This window comes from Rhinolophus sinicus, chromosome X (genome assembly GCF_036562045.2).
Source record: "Rhinolophus sinicus isolate RSC01 chromosome X, ASM3656204v1, whole genome shotgun sequence".
Lineage (NCBI taxonomy): Eukaryota > Metazoa > Chordata > Mammalia > Chiroptera > Rhinolophidae > Rhinolophus > Rhinolophus sinicus.
Genome location: NC_133768.1, coordinates 29591672 through 29610522, shown reverse-complemented (window position 1 = coordinate 29610522; position 18851 = coordinate 29591672). Strand labels below are relative to the sequence as shown.

Here is an 18851-nt window from a genome sequence, read left to right as displayed (position 1 = left end):
ATTATATTATATTATATTATATTATACCCAGTATTTTATATTACATTATATTATATTACATTATATTATATAAGACCCAGTCTTATATTATAATAAAATGAGACTGGGTCTTATATTAATTTTTGCTCCAAAAGATGCATTAGAGCTGATTGTCTGGCTAGGTCTTATTTTCGGGGAAACACGGTAATTCTCATAAGCAATACTTGGAGTACCAATTCTAGATCTGAACCCTCTTGCCACCTCAAGACAATATTTTCAGACAAACATGCATTAGAGTTTTAATTATAGGCTTAGTCATTTATTTTATTTTTTAAGTAAAGTAAAATGCTAAATCTATATATAGAGTGCCTGTAAAGTCTGGAAATACAGACAAATGTGCAAAATATCATTGAGAATATGTTCAATCTGTATTAATAAAGTAATGTTATCTGAATTTCCAGACTTTGGGGCCACTCAGAAGATTAATATAGTATATGTTTCCAGATGCATTACTAGTTGGGGTGGGGAGAGAAAATTGAAAAATATGTACTTTATTATTACATTTATGTAACAGTCATAAGCACATTTATATCCATTCAGAATAAACTCATAATGAGATTATATGGTGGTGGGGATGATGGGGAGCAATGAAGATAAAAGTCAAGAGAGAATTTTGTTATGACTGTACGTTTGGAATTCTTACTGATCAGTAAGAATTTTAACTAATCAGTAATAAACCACTTGAAAAACACTCTACCCCTCACTCTGATGCCCCAGTCTCATTGTGTGTACAAGGATGGAAAAAGCTGGTGTCAATGTGAATGCTCCTTCTGGCCCAAACTGAGAGCTTGGACAGATTACCACCTCCCTGTGCTCCAGGCTCCTCATGCATAAAATGATCATTTCTAAGGTTCTTTCTTACTTTACTATTCCAATTATTTATCAAATGATTAGAAGTCAGAAGGCAGCTATGTATCTACCCAGTGGGCCTATGCTGGCTCTTACAACTCTTCACTTCATGATTATAAGAAGTAATACACTGTTTCAAGGGTTATGAACAAAACTACCTAAAAAATGTATCTACATGAGTCTCTACCTTGCAGAAAGTAAATCTTTTGGAACAGAAGATTACCAAGAGTTTAAGTTTGGCTGGAGAAGAGATCTCTGAAGAGTGTGTGTGTGTGTGTGTGTGTGTGTGTGTGTGTGTGTGTATCTGTGTGTGTGTGTGTGTGTGTGTGTGTGTGTGTGTTCTTTGACAGTCCAACAGTTGTTCTGGACACATGCATTGTGTTGCAACTTCCCCAACTAAAATCTAGCATGAGACTCAGACTCAATCTCTATGAGAGTTGCAGTTTGACAAATACACACAGATTGATCAATCAATCAAGGAATGTTAATCAAGGAATTAATCCAAAAAACGAACCAAGTGAAGGACCTTGAATGAGAACTGAAAGTGGCCACTCACCCCAGAAGAGAGGAGGCCCTATGGAGCCATGCTCCAGCTGTCAGTCCTGGGAAGCTCTGGGCAGGGGTGGCCAGATGTTGCAGCCTCTGACATTCTGCTAGGGGTTTCATGGAGGTGAGTATCTTGGTGTGAAGGGTGTGGCCTCAGGTCAGCAAAGGGAGGTATCCCAGTGCCTGAATGTGTCCAGGTGAGACTCTTGAGTGAGAACAGATGGGTGGGGTGGGGTCTCACCCAGAGCCCTGTCCCTTCTGTCAGCTCTTGGAGGCCACAGGCATGAGTAGCCAGAAGTGATGACCCTAACTTCCTCTTTGGGAGAGTGAGTGGTGAAGTCTTTGGTCTGAGGGTTGCAGTCACAAGTTAGGAGAGGGAGAAGTCTCCCGCCCTGCTAGGAGTCCAGGTAAGGATTCTGAATGGGTACTACAGGGACAACCCACCCCAGAAAGAAGGGGCACCCACAAAGCCCTGCACCTGCTCTCAGCCCTGGGAGGTCTGGAATAACTGTCAGACTGAAATGCCCTTCATTTCCTCCCAGGTGTGGAGGGAAATGAGGACTTTGTTCTAGGGAGGGGTTCCAGTTAAACAGAGGGAGGAGTTCTAGGCCTGCCAGGGGTCCAGGTGAGGGCTCTGAGTAAGTATTGGGGTGATTACCCACCCCAGAACAGAGAAAGAGCCATACCCCTGCTGTGGGCCTTAGAAGGCCTTGCAGAGGTGGACAGACTGGTGCCCCGGGTTCCTTCTCGGGAGTCCCAGTGCTCAGGGCTGTGGAGGCCTGGTTCGAGGGGTTAGCCTCAAGTCAGCCGAGAGAAGATTCCCAGGTCCTGTAGGTGTCCACGCAAGGATCCTAACTGAGGAATTATGGGACCACTCATCAAAGAATGGTGGGGATTCCATAGAGCTCCATCCTTGCTATCATCCCTAGAAAGCCCCAAAATAGCTTTCAAACTAAGGCGCAGCCTGATTTTCACTTCTGGTGATGCAGGGAAGTGAGGCCTCAGGATAACAGAGTCACCTAGGGTCTTCCAAGGGTCAAGATTCGGGCCCTGAGACTTCGTTCTCATGCTTGCTGTGGGGTCAGAGGTCAAAGCAAGCATCTCGCAGGGAACAGAAGGAAGATGGCAGTGGAGTCGGACGTCACCCAGGAGGGAATTAAGGAGCCGGAGAAGCCGATCTACTGGGAGAAGATGTGCCCACCGCAGCTGCGCGTCTTCACCACCAATTGCCGCCACCACCATGGCGGGGAGAGTGCTCCCGCGGGAACGTGCCATCTAGCAAGCTGCAGATCTACACCTGGATGGATGCAACCTTGAAAGAACTGGCTAGTTTAGTGAAAGAAGTCTACCCAAAAGTTAGAAAGAAAGGCACACACTTCAATTTTGCAACTGTTTTCATGGATATTAAAAGACCTGGCTACAGGGCAAAGGCGATTGGCAGCACCATGTCTGGGAGGAAGGGACTGATGACTCCATGACCCTGCAGTCGCAGAAGTTGCAGATAGAAGACTACATGGACATAGCCATCACCCCCCACCCCAAGCCCCGGCCCGCCCCCGAACCGGGCACCTCCTCCTTCAGGCCACATGAGGCCATATTAAGTTTTAGGGACTATTTCTTGAGCTTTATTTTTCATTCAGTTACATGTAAAACAGACCTACATTTTTTCCTCCCCTCGTTGCCATTAAGCCTTTAAACTCTAATCAAATTGTAATGCATCTATTTAGGAGTTAGGTTTCACTGTGCTGTGGAATGAATATTAATAGAAAGTTCATGTTTCAAGTCCTTCTGTAAAGTACGAAGAAAGTGCTCTTAGTATTCTATGTAAAACTGTATTGTTAAATACATGTGTGCAATTGGGAAAAAAAAATAGGGCCCTGAGTGAGGACTGAGGGGGACTATCCACACCAGAACAAAAGGGCCCACCTCTGTTATTAGACCCAGACTTCCTACTTAGGGGTCTCAGAGAAGTGACTGTCAATCTGGTGTGGGTGGGAAGGCAGCTCTAGTTCAAGAGAGGGAAATGTTTCAATCAATGCCAGGTATCAAGGTGAAGAATGGTAGTGAGGGCTGAAACGATGACACACCTTAGAACAGAAGGGATCCCACAGACCTCAACTTCACCTGCTCTGCTGTTAGCCCTGAGAATTTTCAGTCTGAGATGGCTTTTCAGTCAGAGGACCCTTTTTACTTCCTTCTTCAGGTTATTATGGAACAGGTGGTACAGGACAGGAGAGCTGTGGGGCCCTAGAGCACTATCCTTGGGAGAAGACCTGTGGAGGCAGCCTCCATCAGAGCTGTTGTGGTTACGTTTAGCGACGGAGACCAGCAATATCCTCCTTCTTTCCCTTAGGCTTTGGGCTTTCTTTTCCCACCCTCCCACTGACACTCCTGTTTGCTGCCACGCACACCAGTCATCATGCCTAGTGATAAGGGGAGTCCGTTCTTCCCACATGAGTAACGCTTTCAGGCCGACAGTGAGACCCAGGGCCTGGAGGATGCACAGGTTCCAGAGGCTGAGAGTGAGGCTTCTTCTTCATCCTCTTCTTCTCTGATCCTCTGCACCATGGAAGAGGTTTCTACTCCTGGGATACCCAGTACTCCCTCGGCTCCTCAGAGCACCCACTACTCTTTCTCTCTCATCACAGCCATCTCATCGAGCAAATCAGATGAGATCTCCAAGAGCCAAGAAGAGATAGAAAATTCAAGCACTTCACAATCCCTGCCAGACACTGAGAACTAGACCTTAGACCCTCTAGATCAGGGGTGTCCAAACTTTTTTCAACGTTTTTCACCAAGGGCCATATGCGGTAAAATACACAAACAGCTGGGCCACTCACTCGAGGTGAAGTACGTATTGCCTCACCTGGTTTATTTAAGTAAATGAAATATATTTTTGGGATTTGCTGCGGGCCAATTAACAGTGGATTGCGGACTGCAGTTGGCTCGTGGGCCGCAGTTTGGACACCCCTGTTCTAGATGAAAAGGTCAAATTGTTAGTCAATTTCCTGCTGCACAAGTATCAAATGAATGAGCCCATCACAAAGGGAGCAATAATGGATGCTGTTATCAAAGAGGACAGGGATGCCTTCCCTGAGATTCTCAGGAGAGCTTCTGAGCACATGGAGCTGGTCTTTGGCATTGAGGTGGAGGACGTGGACTGCAGCAGCCACTGCTATGCCCTCGTCAACAAACTAGGCCTCACCTATGATCCAAGGCTGAGTGGTGAAGAGGGCGCACCCAAGACCAGCCTCCTGGTATTTATCCTGGGAGTGATCTTCGTGAAGGGCAAACACGCCACTGAGGAGGAGATCTGGGAAGTGCTGAATATGATAGACTTATAGTCTGGGAGGGAGAACTTCATGTATAGAAGTAAGCACACCATCAAAAATTTGGTGCAGCAAAAATGCCTGGAGAACCAGCAGGTACTCAACAGTGATCCTCCATGTTATGAATACCTGTGGGGCCCAAGAGCCCACGCTGAGACCACCAAGATGAAAGTGCTGGAGTTTTTGACCAAGATCAATCAGTCTCACCCCACTTGCTTCCCACCCCTGTTTGAGAAGGCTTTGCGAAATGAAGCAGAGAAGGCTAGAGCTGCAGCCAGGGCTGGCTGGCACTGCTGCCCTGGCCAGTGCAAGGTCCAGTGCCACATCCAGTAGCTCCTCCCACCCTTAATGAAGTCTGAGGCAGATTCCTCACTTTGTTTTTGATGAGGGAAGTCAATGTTTCAAATAGTGGAAGGCTGGAGGGGGGATAAAGGGAAAACACTGTATAACATCTGTGTGGGCCTATTCTATATGGGTGACTTCTCCAAGTCTTCTTCTTCTTTATCTTTTTTTTTGGTATTTTTCAAGTGTTATTTCTTTAACAGGAGGTTTAATTAGCTTAAGAATCTAAGTTGTGAATGACACTATTCACACATTTGTTATTTTAAATGTGCTTGCCAGATTTAAGAGTAAGCGTCGTGATTTTGTAGTATAAATTGGAAACCATTTTTCATTTTTAGTGATCTAAAACAAGATAACATGGAATTGAAAGAGGTATTTCCTTGGAAATTTATAAGAACTCAGCAGTAAAATTGTTGGGGGTCAATAAATACAGACAAAAAATAAAAGATGGTCAATTATTGGCTTATCTTGCCCTGTTAGTCTGTTCTATAAAAGTAAAATAGACATGTATCTATATTTATTAGTTTATTCAAGAATATAGAAGGAATATTAATTGGACAAACATTCTCCAAACATTAATTGGACAGCCCTTTGGAAGGCACCACACTAGTACTGGGGACATTAGGATCAACAAGACCCAGCCCCTATCTACAGTACTTAGTATCTAGGAGCAGCAATTATATAATGATGCTGGTGGGTATCCTCTAAGACCTAAGGGACAAGGAAAAATTAGGGAGAAGATCAGAGATCCATATAAAAGGAGTCAAGTGTGAATGCCCTGAGATAAGACATACGGGGCCTTGGGAAACTAAAAGGCCTTCAGTGGGAGGTAATTTTAAGCTAAGCTGAGTGGTGGGGGAGATGAGGCTGTGGGAGTGGTGAGCAGATGCCAGACCTTCTGGAGTATCTCAGAGTTGAAAGTCAATAAACGAACTCAAAACTGCACTTAGCATCATTTTGGGATCATGGGTAAACCAGAGAAATCTGCACCTGGAACAGAAATGGAAGTTGTCCTGTCATCTTGTCACAGTGCAATTGAACATAGAGCACAAACTGGTTGTTTTATGCACAGTGTCTCCAAGGAGTTTCTGAGCAATAAGGGTAATATTCCTTTATGGTGCCACCAGCTACTGGTCTAACACTATTTGTCTTGCTCTTAGAGAGCTGGAACCTACTTCATTCAAAAAACATTTTTATGAGGTTATCTTGAGTATAATCGGTCAAACTCTGCGTGAGATCTTGATTTTTGTTGGCAGTAAAATGAATGAAAACTGGGATGGTTTGGGAAGAAGGGCAGCTGGGAGGAATGAAAGGAGTTGGTCCTTACACAAAACCTAGGAACTTTCTGTTGCATCCAGCTGAAGAAAATTCCCTCAAACCCGAATTAAATAATCTGTCCTCTAAGGGGGAATATTTACTTAGGTTTTCTTGCTAATCAGCATTTTTCAGTGATTTGTACCATGTTCTAACACATTTCATATTCTCTGACATCTCCTGGATAAGTAAATCCCAGATCAGAGAGTGGTAGGGTCTGGGGTCAAAATAATATTAACAGTAACTGTCAACCATTAAAGATCCAGTGCATTCCAGGCAATATGTTAGTTTTTTAACATTCAGCACATACATTCCAACAGTCCTACAAATTGGGGCTTATCAATCCCACTTCACAGATGAAGAAACTAAGGCTCAGAGAGCTTGGCCATATGTCCAAGTTCACACGGCTAGTATGTGGCAGAATTGGGACTAGACCCCTCATCAGAAACTGTCTGGGACTTACATCATTCCCACTCCTCCTAGCCTGAGCCAGACCTTATGTCTCTTAATTTGTTTCTCTTCTTACTATTCCAAAATGTCTCTCAGGTGATAAAAAAGAATGACCCTGAAGCCAAAGCACTAAAACCAGACCTAAAGAAGGGAAGTGAAAATGAGAAACACAATTTAGGGGTTGACTATGGGCTTTGTATTACTTAGGGTTTTGCTGCCCTTAAAGCCATGGTTCCTTGAGAGCTAACTCTCTCTGCCCAGGGGCCAGCATTTTTGTCCAGCTCCAGCTCTTTCCTGAATTACAGTGCCCTTCCCCTGACTCTTACCCAGTGTGCCCTCCTGCCCAATTTTGGAACCTGACCTACTGACCAGCTCTTTACTGCACCCTTCTCTGGAGGTGGAACAAACAGTCCAGAATTGCCTGCCCTCCCCCTGAAAGTATTCCAACTCCCTGACGCCATTCCCTGGCTGGCCCTCACCATGGAATCCTTCTGATAGCAACAGGACCTTCAATGGAAAGTTTACTTTGGAGAATGAATTTTTGACAAGTGGTCATCGTCTGTCAGCATCTCCACTACATTCAAGGTTTTCCAAATGGGCTGGTTAGTAGAATATGATTTGGCACAGAACCTACTGGTTTGGAAGATATAACTCTGAAGTTAGAAAGGGGTTTTTTGAAACCACCCTAATATTTGAATTAAGATTTTAATAGGGTGTCTTATTTGAAACTGAACATATGTACCTATCTGGGCAGAAATTGAGAATAACTAAATGGTCAAAATCAAAGCCTCTTCCATAAATGGCAGATGAGGAAGGACCATGGAAATCACTGTATAAGCAAATTATCTAGAGAAACTGAATTTCTAAAAACCCTGGAGTCCTTCTAGAAGGTAGAAAATGGTTCCCTGGCAGACATGATAGCTTTGATTTAAAATAATGATGATGATGATGATGATGATGATAATAATAATAATAATTCACCATCCTTCCATTGCTTTTGTCTGTGTACTTTCCCCAGGAGAAAATCCTGGTTTTCAGTGTGCCTAATGGCACCTATACAGGTGTCTAGGCATGTTCAGTCAGGTGGTGTGTAGCAGGGACTCGCAAGTTGAGATACTGATCATGCACCAAAAGGAAAGAGAAAATTCTCTGACTACTGAGATTATAGAGGTTATCACAAAGAGCAGTGCAGACAGATGCTATTGAGTGAAGAAGAGTGAATATTTCCTGCAGAGATATTCAGTGTCCTTTGGAAAATTAGATGTAATCCTGTGTTTGAAAGCACCTACCTCATCTTACACTCTTGAGAAAGTTGGTGAATTACAAGACGAATTTGCACTTCTCAGAAACTTGTCCAAGAAATAAAGAGGGTTGATGTCATAACAAATTACATAATAGTTACTCTTTATTGAGCACATATTATTTAACAGTTTGTGGGAGAGACAGCAAATGCTCATCTATATCTTGCCTGCTCTACTTCCTAGGTTCCTGGAAATACTACAGTACCAGGTGCACTCATAGCTAGAAAGGATCAAGGGACTTGCCCTTGCCACTGAAATATAACGTAAGCAAAACAATGTTTTCCAGTTCCAGGGTAAGCCATCTGAGAATCACTTTGACACTTCTGATTGTCCTTCAACTCAGCAGCAAACATGGAGAGACTGTGTTGAGACTGTGGAACTATAAGATGGAAGGGGCGTGGATCTCTAGTTCAACTCATAGCAGAGAGTCCCTGCCAACCCCTACCTACTTTTTTTGTGCAGAATGGAACAATGTTGTTATATTAAGCCATTCAGATTTCGGATTTTGTCTCTTTTATCAGGTAGGAGAAACTTTATCTTACTGATACACAGCTACTACTTCTGCTGTTAGAATTATTTAAATATTTTAATTACAAAAGTATTAGTACAGAGAGTCTTGTTGCAAAAAAAGAGTCTAACTACAGATAAATCACAATTCCACACTTTATAATGTTCCTTCAAAATTTAACCCTTTTTCAGTTAACCACAATTAACAACTGGTGTGTTAAAGCTGATTCTAGGTTATCTATATATAAATGTATTTAATAAACCTATAATTATGATCTTTTAATATACATGAGTAGTAATGTACATCTTATTCTACTTGCCTTTGTCAATTAATAAATTAAAAGATCAACTAATAAAATGAATGAAGGATCTTTCCATAACAGGACAAATAGATGTACTTCACTTCTGTTACTACTATCAAGAATCTCAGTGTGTGGGGGCCATAATTTAACCATTCCTCCACTTACAGACACGTAGTTGCTTCCCACTTTATGCTATGGTGAATAAGCATCTTTGAACATGAATTCTTTGGAAATGTGCATGTTTTCTTAAAGGTATAGCAAAGTGGAAATTATGTTAAAATAGAAAATGAAATTACTTTAACTTTTTATACATATTGACTAATTTCATTCCAAAAATGTCATAGCAATTTATACGCTCACCAATTATTATACATAGATACCCTACATTCTCACAGACATTTATTTTGTCAATTTTTAAAATTTTGGTTCAATTTAAGGGTAAAAATATTGTTACAGAGTTATTTTAATTTATATATTCCTACTTTCTAAATAGGTTGAACAGAAAATTAACTTGGATAGGCTATAGTCCCTATTTATTCAACCAAACACTAATGTAGTTGTTGCTGTGAAGGTATTTACAATGGTTAATTTTATGGTTTTAACTTTATGTGCCAACTTGGCTGGGACATGGTGCCCAGGTATGTGGTTAAACTTTATTTTGGATGTTTCTGTGAGGGTGTTTTTGGATGACATCAACATTTAAACAGATGGACTTCAAGTAAAGCATATTGCCCTTCATAATGTGTCTGAGCCTCATCCAATCACTTGAAAGCCTGAATGGAATAAAACATTGACCTTCCCTGAGCAAGGGGGAATTCTGCCAGCAGATGGCCTTGGGACTGGAACTGAAACATCAGCTCTTTCTTTGATATCCAAACTGCTGGCCCACCCTGAAGATTTTGGACTTACCAGTTTCCATAATCACTAGAGTCAATTCCTTGGAATTAACCAAAATCTCTCTCTCTCTCTCTCTCTCTCTCTCTCTCTCTCCATCAAACCTTTACTAATAACTTTATAGATGTAATTAAAGTCCCTAGTCAGTTGATATTAAGAGAGATTATCCTGGATAATCTGGGTGGGGCTGATTCAATCAGTTATAAGACCACAACAGCGGGTTGCAAGGATACATGGCTCATTAAACATTTGAAGTCAATCAATGTAATCTACCATATTAACAGACTACAATAAAATCATATGATCATATCAATAGATGCAGGGGAAATATTTGACAAAATTCAACACTTACAATGATTTTTAAAAAAAAGATCAGAAAGACAGAAATAGAGTGGAATTTCTTCAATTTGGTAGACAGCATCTTAAAAAGTCTACAGCTAACAAACTTAATGGCAAAAGACTGAATGCTTTTCCCTAACATTGAGAACAAGGCAGGGATATCTGCTCTCATCACTCTTGTTCAGCATAGTTCTGGTAGTCCTAGCTAGTGAAATAAGGAAAAATACAATAAATGGCATATGTACCAGAAAGGAGAAATAAAGCCATCCCTGTTTGCAGATGACATGATTATCTACTTATAAAATCATAAGAAATCTATGAAAAAAAGTAAAATACCTCCTTGAACTAAGAAGTGAATTTAACAAGCTCACAAGACACAAGGTAAACGTATATAAAGCAACTGCATTTCTATACACTAATATTAAAAAAATAGAATGCCATTAACAGTCACTTAAAAATGAGATACTTCGATGTGATTTAACAAAATATACACAGGATTTGAATGCTTATAACTACTGATGCTGAAACACTGAAAGAAATTAAGAAAGATCTAAATAAATGGAGAGATACACAGTGTTCATGAATAGGTAGCAAAGATGTCATTTCTCCCCAAATTGATATACAGATTTACTGTAATTCCTATAGAAACCCAGCCAAGTTTATTCTAAAAGTTATATGGAAAGGTAAAGGAACTAGAAAAGCTAAAACAATTTTGAAAAAGAAGAATAACATGGGGGGAAACAGATTTTCAGATTTTAAGACATTATGTAGCCACAGTAATGAAGGTTGTGTGGTATCAGCAGAGGGATAGACACATAGATCGATGGAAAAGAATAGAGAACCAAGAAATAGACCCACATACGTATGCCAAACTTAAGCAATTCAATTGCAAAAGCAATTCAATGTAGGCAGTATAGCCTTTTCAATAAATTATGCTGGGGTATTTGAACATTCATAGGGGAAGAAATTAACCTTGACTTAAGCCTAACAGCATATATAAAAATTAACTCAAAATATGATCATGGACTTAAACGTTAACAATTAAGCTATAAAATATTTAGAAAAGAAAATTTTTAGGGTTCAGGAGTTTTTAGACTTGACCCACAAAGCACGGTCCATAAAAGAAGAAAATTCATAAATTAGATCACAACAAAACTAAAACTTTTTGCTCTGTAAAAGACCCTGTTAAGATGAAAAGACAATCTATATACCATAAGAAAATATTTGCAAATGATGTATCTGGGGAAAAAAAAGTAATATCTAAAATATATAAAAAACTCTCAAACTCTGTTTCTCATTTGTTTGTCTTGTTCTTTTGTTGTTTTTGGTTTATATACCGGGGGGGGGGAGGTGAGGGTAAGGGGGATCGAATATATGGTGATGGAAGAACTGACTCTGGGTGATGAACATACAATGGGATTTATAGATGATGTAATACAGAATTGTACACCTGAAATCTATGTAATTTTACTAACAATTGTCACCCCAATAAATTTAATTAAAAAAAAAACAAAAAAAAAACTCTCAAACTCAACAACAGAAAAACAATCCCATTAGAATATTGGCCAAAGGCATGAATTGACATTTCACTGAAGAGGCTATACAGATGTCAAATGAGTACATGAAAAGATGTTCAAAATCATTAGCCATCAGAGAAACACAAAGTAAAACCACAATGAGATATCATCACATATCTATCAGAATAACTAAAATAAAAACAGTGACCAAATGCTGGTGAGGATACAGAGAAAATGGATCACTCATACATTGCTAGTAGGGATGTAAATGATATAGCTGCTCTCAGAAACAGTTTGGAGGGTAAGGGGGGAGGGGGGTGGGAGGTGAGGGTAAGGGGGATCAAATACATGGTGATGGAAGGAGAACTGACTCTGGGTGGTGAACACACAATGGGATTTATAGATGATGTAATACAGAATTGTACACCTGAAATCTGTGTAATTTTACTAACAATTGTCACCCCAATAAATTAAAAAAAAAGGAAACAGCTTGGCAGTTAATTATAAAACTAAATATACAACTACCATACAACCTAGCAATTACACTTTCGAGGTGATGAAAATGTTTGCTACCTTCATTGTGTCAATGTCAATATCCTAGTTGTGTTACTATACTACACGTTTGCAAGATGTTGGTGTTCAAGGGAACTCTATTATTTCTGCTTCTCTGGTTAAACCCTGATAGACTGAGGAAAAACAATAAATAAACAAAACAAAAGCAAATAACAAGGTACTTTAATTCAAGCTGTGTGTGTGAAGATGGTGAGGAGGAGACAGATATGAATTTTAGGTAGTCAGTGACTATTGAAATTGTGTGTGTGGCAGGGGCAGGGAGTCTATAACAAAAATATTTGCTGACTTAGGTTGAAGCTAATCCTCTTTGCTGACATTGCAAACAGAGGAGAATAGGGAAAAAGGGAGAGTTGGTGGCAATTTGACTTAGAGGTAGAGATGAGGAAGGGTGTGGTGGATGAGGTCAGTGTGGGCCACTTAAGGTTCTACTGGCTGTCCAGGTGGAGATGTCTAGCAGGCAGTTCGAAAACATGGGTCTGGCTATCAGGAGAGGGGCCCAGGCTGCAGATTCACTTTGGCTGCACTAATAGAAGTCACTTAAGGCCATAAATTTGGGTAAAATCAAGTGTTGTTTATATAGTAGTCTACATGCTATCGGATGTCATCCTCTCTCCTGAAGACACAGTTGCAAACCAAAATTACACAAAGCTCAATAAACCTAGGGAAGAAGTTAAAAGGGGAAAGTACTCACCCAGAAATCCACCAATCAGAGAAAGTTTTCCTGTGTGTCTTTAAGCTTTCTCTTTTAAGCACATACTTTTGTCTTTGCCTATGTATCATCTATGCCTATGTATTTGTGGCTTATTACGTGTGTGTGTGTGTGTGTGTGTGTGTGTATACATATATATATATATGTATATACATATATATATATATATATATATATATATATATATATATATATATATATGATCATGATTTTTCAGTCTCAAATCTGCTATCTCAGGTTTCTTTTAGGACTCTACTCTTGATAGCCTTTGTTCAAGGCTGAGTTTATACCCCCACCAATACCCAGGCACTTATCTGCTGTTATTACTGTTTGTTTTAGGCAGCTGGTAACTCTCCAGTAACTAGAATTCTCACTACATCCAGAGCAAGGGGCTGAATGCAATCTCATGCACAAGTCTCTAGAGGCTAGGGCTCTATCATGCATCCTATATCTAACTGCCAGACAGTGGTTGTAAAAATGTAAACATCAGACCTCTTTTTCTAGCTGAAGCTCTCCCCAGAAATCCCATCTATGAATATAAGGAAAGCCAAGCAGTCTGAGTAAGGTGGGGACTGCAAGCCCAGAGTCTTGTCCACTCAGCTTCTTCTACCCCCTGGGGGCAGTAGGCCCTGACACCCACAGAATTCTAAGGTGCCCTCTGAGCACTGCTGGGAAAGCTCAATGCTAAAAGACCTTGCCTCAGACATGGATTTCATCTAGGGTTCCCAGCTATCCTGAATAAGCAGGACATGGTCTATATATGATTTCATCCTGCATTCTATATTGACTTTGTCAGGATACCCTAAATGTCCTGTATACAGCTTTTCTCAATAAGTTACAAAATTTTAGCAGTTAAAACTATTTTTCAACCATAGTGATTGGTGATTAAATCACTTATGTGGAAAATTATACCTCCAGAAATAAAGACCTTATCTCTAGAAGTTTGGCTGAGGGAAGATCAAAGGGAGGGGGGTAGAATTAAAGAAAAGAGATATTCAAGAGAGAACATTTTTGGCTATAGTTCCAAGTTGCGAACAATTCACTACCATTAATTTCATGTAACTTCCAATCAATATAATGAGTCCATCAGTGACTGCCTTTCTCCAGTAACTAAACTTCTAAGAGATAACAAGTCAGCGACAGTTCCAAGCTTCTGAAAATCACCCATCAGTGATACCCACCCCAACACACCTGTCCTGAAAGTGAGCCAACAAGCAACAGCTTCACACTTCCTGATAGCATCCAATTGTCAAGTTCTTCTGTCCAGGGGCCATGCTTCTGAAAGTCAGCGAGTCCATAGCAGCCTTACTCTAGTGACCACAGGAACACAGCTGAAAGACTGCTAGTCCCTAAACACTCTGCTTCTGAATGTCTGCCCATCATTGAATCCCCAAGCTAACCCAAACCTCATATAGGATCAGCTCCAGCTTTGTCTTGGAGGACTGTACCTTACAAGTACAATTCTCCCTTGAGGCAAACTGAAAGTTCACATATTTGCATCAAATATCAAGTTCAAGTTATTCTTAGTTCGCAAGTTCACAACCCTTTCAACTATCCAACCTCTGTTTACAGATTTGTTCAGACTTGTTAGTGACACACTGATGAGGACATGAGATTTTCAAATTCAATCTTTTCAATACTGGCAATAGTTACTTTCATCTATTTTGTGTACCTTTGAACCTCACAATGCCCAAACATAAGTTTAAATGTGATAAATTTTATAAACAGTGGACATTTATTAAATGAGGAACAAGTCCTTTCACAGCTTTTTGTGCAGTATGCAATTGTTCATTCAATACAGAAAATGGTGGAAAGTGAGATATAAACCACCATATACTAACAGCTGAGCATGAGAAATGTATGATTTCCACGTACCAAACACAGTGAAAATGTAACACTTTTTTTTATTGAAAAATTCATGTAAAGAAGACAGATTGGTCACAGTGAAAGTTGTAATACCCTTCTACACTATGCATGAAAGACATCAGTCTGTAAGCTTAAATGACTGTTTGAATGTACTACTACCAAAAGTATTTTCTGATTCCAAAATTACGAGCAAATTTCAAAGTTCCAGGGTACAATCATAAAAAAATGTAATAGTTCTATTTACTATTACAGAGATTATCAAAGATCAAAATAGTTAATCTAAATCATCCGTGCTAAAATATCTAAACCTTTATACAGCCACAGATGCAAGTGATGACAATGCAGGAAACATTTTTCCTTTGCATGTGCAATAGTATTCTTATGAAAAAGGCTTGCAATTTTGAGTAAAACCCCTTCAGATGAAACTTCAAAACCAGAAAAGTTTACAGAAACTTTTTAAGTTAGCAGTAAATAAGAAAAATGTACTGCTTTTTGTAATTTGGTGGATATTTGTATATAGGCACAAAGTTAATTCAAAGTTGAAGCAGAACATGTATGATTCTGTGGAAAATGTTGTCTGTAATTCTCTGCACAGTTCTATTTGAATAGCAGCTGAAGTCCTTTCTATTGAAATAACTAGCATAAAATTGTTCTCTTAAGCATTTATATGGTTTGAACTTAGCAAATTATGTTTGTGATTTTATTAGCACCCAATATTCTTCAATTCTCTCACTCAGAAACCATTGGCTCTCGAGGGGAGATCTGGTCAACATGGTGGAGTAGGTAAATGCTGTACTTGCCTCCTCTCATGACCATATCAAAATTACAAGTAAACTACAGGACAATAATCATTGAGAATCACCTGAAGTCTAGCTGAACTGAAGCCCTACACGTAAGAACATACAGAAGAAGCCACCTTGAGATTGGTAGGAGGGGCAGAGATGCCCCTGAATGGGCTGGTTCCACACCTGCTGTGTGACCATTAAAAATCAGAAGGGATATCTCAGCTACAGAGGAACACTTGGAGGAGCAAGAGGTCCCAGCCCCATACCAGGTTCCCAAGTCCAGGGTTCCAGTGCCAGGAACAGAAGTCCCCATAACTTCTGGCTGTGAAAACCAGCAGAGATTGTGGCTGAGGGAGACGGAGCACCAGAGCCCTGCTAAAGTGAATCCTCCTCCATAGGGTCAGACCCTGCACAACAGCTCCTCAACTAGAGTCACCAATCAGCCCAGTGATCAATCCCTCCTATTGATGTGCAAACAGAAATGAAGGCTAAACAACAAGACAACCCACACAAGGAACATACCTAGAGTACCTAGCTTAGGTGACCAAGAAAACTGTGCTACTGAACCCCACAACACACCTACTAAAAAAGGCCACTCTACTAAGACGAGGAGACATAGCAGCCCTACCTAATACATAGAAACAAACACAGGGATGCAGCCAAAATGGAGATAGAAAGAAATATGTCCCAGATGAAAGAACTGAACAAAGACCCAGAAAAAAAAAAATAAAAAACTAAACAAAGTGGAGACAAGCAATCTACCAGACTCAGAGTTCAAAACACTGGTTATAAGGATGCTCAGTGATCTCAGTGAGAACTTTAACAAAGAGATAGGAAACATAAATATGGAGATAGAAAACATTGAAAAAACCCAGTCAGAAATAAAGAACACAATAACTGAAATGAAGAATACATTAGGGGGAATGAACAATAGATTAGATGAAGCAGAGAACTGAATCACTGATTTAGAAGATAAAGTAGCAGAAAACACCCAACAAGAAAAGCAAAAAGAAAAAAACAAACCAAAAAATATGAGTATAGTTTAAGGGGCTTCTGGGACAACATCAAGCATACCAATATTTGCTTCATAGGGGTACCAGAAGGAGAAGAGAGAGAGCAACAAATTGAAAACCTATTTGAAGAAATAATGATGGAAAACTTCCCTAACCTGATGAAAGAAATAGACGTAAAAGCCCAGGAGTTGCAGAGAGTCCCAAACAAGATGAACCCAAAGAGGCCCACGCCAAGACACATCATAATTGAATTGACAAAGATTAAAGACAAAGAGGGATTTTTAAAAGCAGCAAGAAAAAAGCAATTAGTTATCTACAAGGGAGCTCCCGAAGACTATCAGCTGATTTTGCACCACAAACTTTGCAGGCCAGAAGGGATTAGCAGGATATATTCAAAGTGATGAAAGGCAAGGACCTACAACCAAGTTACTCTAGCCAGTAAGGCTATCATTTAGAATCGAAGGACAGATAAAGAGTTTCCCAGATAAGAAAAAGTTAAGGAGTTCATCAACACCAAACCAGAATTATAAGGAATCTTAGACGGATTTCTTTAACAGAAGAAAAGAAAGATCAAAGTATGAATAATAAAGTGGCAGTAAATACATATCTCTCAACAATTACTTTTCAATGTAAATGGATTAAATGCTCCAATCAAAAGATAGGATGGCTGAATGCATAAGTAAACAAGATGCGTACATATGCTGCATACAAGAAACTCAATTCTGATTGAAAGACACACAGAGACTGAAAGGAATGGAAAAAGATATTTCATGAAAATAGAAACAAAAGGGAAAAAAAGCTGGGGTAGCAATACTTATACTAGATAAAATAGCGTTTAAAACAAAGGCTATAACAAGGGACAAAGAAGGACCCTGTAATCCCACTTTGGGTATCTATTTGAAGAAACTCAAAACGTTGCTTAGAGAGGATATGTGCATCCATATGTTCATTACAGCATTGTTCATGGTGGCCAAGATATGGAGGCAGCCTGGGCGTCCATTGATACATGAATGGATAAAGAGGATGTGGTACATATATAAGTAATGGAATATTGCTTGGCCAAGAAAGGGAATGGGTTCTTGCCATCCATGGTGGCATGGATGGAGCTAGAGAGTATTGTGCTGAGTGGAATATGTCAGACAGAGAAAGACAGATGCAATGTGATTTCACTTCTATGTGGAAACTGAAGAAAAAAATAAACAAACAAACAAAACTGAAACAAACTCATAAATATAGAGAACATTTTGATGGTTGCCAGCGGGAGGGGGCTTGCGGGTGAGTGAAAAATTAGAAGGGATTAAGAAGAAATACAAATTGGTTGTTACAAAGAAGTCATGGGGATGTAGGGTATAGCATAAGGAATATAATCAATAATATTGTGATAACTATGTATGGTGTCAGATGGTACTTGGGGTGATAGATGAGAGGGAGGTTGGGGGGCAGGGTAAAAAAGGTGAAGGCATTAAGTACAAATTGGTAGTTAGAAAATAGTCATGTGTGTTCACCACCAAGAGTCAGTTCTCTTTCCATCACCATACATTTGACCCCCTTTACCCTCTTCTATCATCCCCCCTGCTCCCGGGTGGTGAACACATTATGCAATATATAGATGTATTATAGAATTGTACACTTGAAACCTATGTAGTTTTGTTGACCATTGTCACCCCAACAAATTTTAATTAAAAAAAGAAGAAAATAGTCATGTGGATGTAAAGCATAGGGAATATACTCAATAGTATGGTAATAACTATGTGTAGTGCTATGTGGGTACTAGACTAGTCAGGGGGATCACTTATTAAATTACATAAATGTCTAACCACTACGCAGTACACCTGAAATTCATATAAAAACAATATTGAATGTCAACTGTCATTGAATAATTAAAATGGGGGAAAAGTTGAAGGGGAATACGGTTTACATTTCCAGGTATAAAACAAATAAATCATGGGGATGTAAGGTACAGCATGGGGAATATAGTCTACAATATTGTGATAGCATGTTATGGTGTCAGATTGTTTCTGGGCTTATGGTGATCACTTCTTTAGGTATATAAATGTTGAATAACTATGGTGTACACCTGAAAGTAATATAATACTGTATGTTACCTATATTTTTTGAAAAATCTTTTTTTAAAAAAAACATTGGATTTCTTGAACATATACAGTTGAATGTCTCA

At 39.7% G+C, this 18851-nt stretch overlaps 2 pseudogenes; both read left to right on the top strand.

Moving 5' to 3' along the window:
* Positions 1-2517: 2517 nt before the first annotated feature.
* On the top strand, positions 2518-3035 carry LOC109460288 (histone deacetylase complex subunit SAP18; annotated as a pseudogene).
* A 477-nt stretch (positions 3036-3512) lies between these two features.
* On the top strand, positions 3513-5112 carry LOC141569570 (melanoma-associated antigen B16-like; annotated as a pseudogene).
* Positions 5113-18851: the final 13739 nt, after the last annotated feature.